General features: G+C 41.0%; 1 non-coding gene across 1 annotated transcript; it reads right to left on the bottom strand.

The window, feature by feature from the left end:
• Positions 1-6301: 6301 nt before the first annotated feature.
• Positions 6302-6375, bottom strand: trnat-agu (transfer RNA threonine (anticodon AGU)). Its single transcript has one exon. It is a non-coding gene; the product is annotated as a tRNA-Thr (tRNA).
• Positions 6376-6632: the final 257 nt, after the last annotated feature.

Genomic DNA, 6632 nt, shown 5'->3' with positions numbered 1-6632 from the left:
CAGAGAAGCAGATGGACTACAGTCAGTAATTGTAGAACTACAAAGTGCTCCTATATGGTAAGTGGAGCTGATAAAAGAAACAGGAAGGTGGTTTTAATGTTATGTCTGATCAGTGTATATGCATATTTTTGACTAAAATTTCTAGTTTTACCCAAGGGGGAAAAATGTTTTTTTTTTTTTTTTTTGAATCTATGCTTTAGGTTGTTACCCCAATCTAGGTTTGCATGTACTTTTTTTTTTTACAAGGCTGCATTCATCCATTCCTTAATTCTTATAAGTCCCTCTGTAACTGCCACCAAAAAGCATCCACATAGAATGATGCTGCCACCCTAAAGTTTTACAATATGTATGCTATTAAACACTTTAGTGTTTTTATATTGGGACTTCTATTTTTAAAATTCTTCTAGTGGTAATTTTTACTTCTATATTTTCATATTTGTGTCAGTGTGTATATATATATTGCGCTTCAGAGAGTGTTTATCCTTATTCTATTTTATATTCTTTTATTCTAGGTTATTGTTAATTAATGTTTTATGTTGCACCATGGGTCAGAGAGTAACACAATTTCAATCCTCTGTATGTCCTGTACATATTGCAGTTTTGACAATAAAGCAACTTTGACTTGACTTGACTTTGACTATTAGCCTGGTATATGTACAACCTGTTTTTCTCCAGAAATAGTGCTTGCTGTTCAACCAATAGGGCCATTAGACAGTGAAAAATGTGTATTAGATTAATAAAATGCAAAATAGGATCATGTTCACTAGTGTTCTCTGACATCCCCCTCAATGGGGGCAGCAGGGTGGTTCAGTGGGTAGCATGGTCACCTCACAGCAAGAAGGTCCTGGGTTTGATTCCCAGGTGGAACGGTCTGGGTTTCTATGTGGAGTTTGCATGTTCTTCCCGTGTCTGTGTGGGTTTCCTCCCACAGTCCAAAGACATGCAAGTGTAGTGAATTGGAGATACAGAAATTGCCCATGACTGACTAACATTTAACATTTGTAACATATTGGGCTAGACAAGACGAGAGGGCGGACACACATGCGGAGATGTTTTGACAAAGAATTTAATAACAGCAAGACAAAGGTACACAAGACAAGACATACTAACACGAACACAAAAACTAAGCTAAATGCTAAGCTAACCGCTAATGCTTTTCTAAACAAACATGACCAATTCTAAAACTAAAATAAATGCTACACTAACTGCTAACCAAACTGCTAAGCTAAACACATGAAACAGGAAACATGTGCTAATGCTAACACTTGCTAATAAAGCACATGAACAAGACTAACACTTAACAAGATTTCTGAACATGAACTAACAAGACCATGAGCACCAAACCAAAATCACGAGAAGTCAAAATAGCCTCCCGTGAATGACCCACAGCTGCTCCCTTAAATACTTTCAGCATTTCACTTAAAATGAGGAGCAGCTGTGGTACATTGGCTTCAGTCCAATCAGAAGAGAGGAGGCATAGGCTTGACAGCCTAAACAAACCTTCTCCAACATGTGCTTCTGGAGAGAGGGGCGTGGCATGTAAACATTGCTCCAGGAGCACAAGGAGGCTTGATTCGTGACAATATTAAAGTTGAACTGATGAACCTGTCCTATCATGAATGTAACCAAAGTGTGTAAAACATGACGTCAAAATCCTATTAGCTACTTTGTGTATTGTTGGGATCAGTCAGTGTTCCCAGTTGTTGATTTGGCAGGAATGTTTTACAATGGCAGGACCCCACCCTCCCCAATGAATTAGGTTTCCATATACTGTATATACAGATCAGCCACAACATTAAAACCACCTCCTTGTTTCTACACTCAATGTCCATTTTATCAGCTCCACTTACCATATAGAAGCACTTTGTAGTTCTACAATTACTGACTGTAGTCCATCTGTTTCTCTGCATATCTTTTTAACCTGCTGTCACCCTGTTCTTCAATGGTCAGGACCCCCACATGACCACCACAGTGCAGGTATTATTTGGGTAGTGGAACATTCTCAGCACTGCAGTGACACTGACATGGTGGTGGTGTGTTAGTGTGTGTTGTGCTGGTATGAGTGGTTAAGACACAGCAGCACTGATGGAGTTTTTAAACACCTCACAATCACTGCTGGACTGAGAGTAGTCCACCAACCAAAAACATCCAGCCAACAGCGCCTCATGGGCAGCGTCCTGTGACCATTGATGAAGGTCTAGAAGATGACCAACTCAAACAGCAGCAATAGATGAGCGATCGTCTCTGACTTTACATCTACAAGGTGGACAAACTAGGTAGGAGTGTCTAATAGAGTGGACAGTGAGTGGACACGGTATTTTAAAACTCCAGCAGCGCTGCTGTGTCTGATCCACTCATACCAGCACAACACATACTAACACACCACCACCATGTCAGTGTCACTGCAGTGCTGAGAATGATCCACCACCTAAATAATATCTGCTCTGTGGTGGTCCTGTGGGGGTTCTGACCATTGAAGAACAGCATGAAAGTGGGCTAACAAAGCATGCAGAGAAACAAATAGACTACAGTCAGTAATTGTAGAACTTCTATATGGTAAGTGGAGCTGATAAAATGGACAGTGAGTGTAGAAACAAGGAGGTGGTTTTAATGTTAGAAAGTATGTAAAATGTGCAGTAAATGCAAAGATGAACACAGTGTATGCGAAAAGAGCGTAGGCATGTTACAACCACGTGCATCACTACGTAAAGCTGGTGCTAAACTCTATATGCTTTTTAGCAGGGCATTTACATGCATCTGTAACAAATGATAGTAAGCTGCACATCTGTACACCCTAATGCTTAAGACCACTTGGCCAATTCTTGGAATCATTAGCAGTTCTTCTGAAGCAAAGCAGCATAGACTGTCAGGCATAGAGGCTTCCTGAAACAGAGAATTGAGCTATTTTTTCTTTTTACCAGGAAACACGTTGGGTGTGTTCGAAAAGCTAGCGATCTCTCTACATAGACAGCATTTTACGTCATCCTGTGCGCGCTCCCGAGAAGGAGGCTGTTCGAAATCCTAGATGCCTTGATATCCTCACTTCTGAGGCATCTTAATATTTCAATGTTATTTTGGCTCAAGAACGAGTGAGCATCCGACGCTGCCTTAGTGATCAAGGCAATCCCAGCATTCATTGCGGGTCGGGCGCTCTTCTCTCACAGAAAACGGGGCGGAAAAACGAATAGAGATATATCAAACGTAAATAAAATATTACTGATTTTTAACTTGTATAAACTTGTACCGAGTGTTTTTATTTGCAAGTTCGGGCTTGTCAGGAAATTTAACTGTTATCGGTACATGAAGGAAGATGTTATATTGACGTTAGCGTGCTGTGCTACCTCAGTTTATTGGTTTTAATGGCAAGATGCTAAATGCTGAACGCGAAACCCGATGGAATCGCTGTCTAAGTAGTGCGTTCGAATAACCTGCCTTATAAGACAGTGACTTATTAGAATCCTCTCTACTGAGGCAGCTGCCTATGTAGACAGTAAGACAGCAAGGCAGCTCCCTAGGTTTTCGAACACAGCCTCTATGTGGTGTGAAGCATGGGCCGCAATCTTCCTGCAGACTGTAGGCACTGTGTTCAGGATCTTCGTGTGCTTTATTTATCTGATTTAGGGCCTGTACCAACTAGTACAGATAATTATTTTCAGATGAGAGACATATTTAGTGATAAACTGTCTCTACTTACTACATCATGCTTTATAGATGAGCTGTTTGTGTCATGTGATATAATTATCTGCATTTCTGCTGTTGTTGTGATCTGTTAAGGATCTTTTAGCATTTCCCAGGGTCCTGCATATCCACAATCCAGATCCTTTTACCAATATAATGAATGACATTAGTTCAAATTTGCTGGAAACACAGAGTTTCTTACATTTACTTTGACTTTTATTTGATTGCAGACAGGATGAATCTGAGATATTTCATGTTTTATCTGCTCAACTTCATTTCATTTATTAATAAACATCCATTCCTGCATTTCAGGCCTGCAACACATTCCAAAGAAGTTGGAACAGTAAAGCATTTACCACTTTGTAATGTTGCTATTCCTTTTCACCACACTTAAGACGTTTTGGCACCGAGGAGACCAAGTGATTTAGTGTTTCAGCTTTTATTTAGTCCCATTCTTCCTGCTAACACGTCTTAAGATGTGCAACAGTACGGGGTTGTTGTTGTTGCAATTATCAAATGGAGACAGGTCAGGACTGCAGGCAGGCCAATCAAGTACCCAAAAAAGACCAAACAATACACATTTCCACTGTGTGATGGTCCATCCTAGATGCCTCCAAGCCCAGGGAAGTCGACGCCACTTCTATACATGGTTAACATAAAGCTTCTTTTTTGCACAGTTAAATTTTAAGTGGCATTTGTGCACATAGCTCCATATTGCAGTGCTTGACAAAGGTTTGCCAAAGTAATCCTTTGCCCATGTGGTTGTATCAGCTATTGTTGAGTGTCTAAGAAATCGAAGATTGCACCCTTGCCCTTTACGCACTGAAATTCCTCCTGATTCCTTGAATCATTTAATGATGTTATGCACTGTAGAGGGAGAAATCCCTTCCAATCTTTCATTGAGGTTCATTGTTTTTAAACATTTCAATAATTTTCTCACACATTTATGGACAAACTGGAGATCCTCTGATCATCTTTGAACATCAAAGATGTTCCTGGATGCTGCTTTTGTACCAAACCATGATTACAGTCACCTGTTGACATCACATCATTATTTAGTTTTTTCACCTCATTACTAGCCCTAAATTGCCCTGTCCCAACTTTTTTTGGAATGTGTTGCAGGCCTGAAATGCAGGATTGAAGGTATATTAACAAATGAAATGAAGTTGAGCAGACAAAACTTGAAATCTTGGGTTCAAACTGTCTGCAATCAAATAAAAGTCAAAGTAAATGTATGGAACTGTAAGGCATTTTTATTTTTTTTGCATTTTCCATACTGTCCCAACTTTTTCTGATTTGGGGTTGTAAATAGTAAATGAAGGTAGTTTCCATATACACCTACACTGTTCTACATACAAGATAATTCGTTTTATTATACAAGTGGATTTTTGGGTCAACAGGCTAATCTACATCAGTCTTTGACAGCTTGCTCAATTTGTAATGAAGGTCTAGGGGTGTAGCAATATTGGACCAGCTGTCCAATTTCTAATAATGGTTTTCTTCACGGGTACAGTTACTCACAGCTGCCATTGTGCGTCCCAGCAGGAGGTCTGAATAATTAGGCCAGTCGTGTTAATCTCCTGATGCTACCGACTCCAGACTCCCTGCTGGGAAAATCTGCAGAGCAGGGTTATCAGACGCCGCTATCATAACTCGCACTTAACCGCCAATCTCAGACTGATCTGGTGGTCTAGTCTTCAAGTTTCGTTTGGTTGTTTTAGCAAGAACAAGAATAGATCGTAAAAAATAAAGCACATTGACTCCACATGGTCTGCTAGGTCATTACAAGACCCCAGTGGAAGTGCATTTCATTAGATAATTGATTGGTTTATACAAGACACAGTCAATTTATGTTTTAAAAAATATATATTTTGTTTATGCATTTTCTCCCTTTTTCTCCCGACTTTTAGCGCGTCCAATTGCCCGATTGCCCGTCATGCTTCCTCTCCACCAATGAGGATCCCCACACTGATTGAGAAGAACGAAGCTAACCCACGCCCCCTCCGACACGTGGGCAGCAGCCGTATGCATTTTGTCACACTTTGACGAGTGCAATGCGAATCAGCACTGTGTATGGAGAGACACACCCTGAGAGCACTCTTTTCCCGTCTCTGTGCATGCGCCGTCAATCAGCCAGCAGAGGTCATAATTGCATTAGTTATGAGAGAGACCATATCCGAGAGAGAGACCGGCTTTTTAATATCCCACCCCTATCTGAACAACAGGCCAATCGTTGTTCATGTGGCTGCTCAGCCCAGCCGGCAGGCACAGCTGAGATTCGATACAATGTGTTTTACCGCTGCGCCACCTGAGCGGCGCCAATTTATGTTTTACAGCAAAACCTTTTTACCCTTGGTAGGAAGATTCATTGCAGCCCAAAGGCAGTTACAGGCCATTTCAACTGGGACCAGTCCTTCTGGATTAGAGCTGCTGGTATCTTTAGTGCCAGTTTTTAGAGTTAAAGGGGTTTGAATCCTGGGCTTGGCTCGCAAATACATTTTACATTTACATTTTCGGCATTTAGCAGACGCTTTTATCCAAAGTGACTTACATTACTGTGACAGTATATTGTCTAAGCAATTGAGGGTTAAGGGCCTTGCTCAAGGGCCCAACATTGTCAACCTGGCAGTGGTGGGATTTGAACCAGCGACCTTTCGATTACTAGTCCAATACCTTAACCACTAGGCTACAACTGCCTTACATACGTAAATACAGAGGGCACATGGTGTAAAAAGAACCTAGCCATTGAAGGGGACACATACAGTATCAGTGCACCCTTAGTGCCTGGAGGGGCAGCCAGTGTAAATACTGTACTATATCAAATATGCAAACAAACGATCCGCTGTGGCGACTCCCAAATTAATCAGCCAGAAGGAATCATTTGTTTAGTGATCAACAGGGTAGATTTTAGAAGATTTGGTGCAAAGACTGCACTGGATAGGCTGAAAGTTTTG

Source organism: Trichomycterus rosablanca, chromosome 17 (assembly GCF_030014385.1).
Source record: "Trichomycterus rosablanca isolate fTriRos1 chromosome 17, fTriRos1.hap1, whole genome shotgun sequence".
Lineage (NCBI taxonomy): Eukaryota > Metazoa > Chordata > Actinopteri > Siluriformes > Trichomycteridae > Trichomycterus > Trichomycterus rosablanca.
The sequence above is the reverse complement of the archived record's forward strand: the minus strand, read 5'-3'. Positions and strand labels throughout refer to the sequence as shown.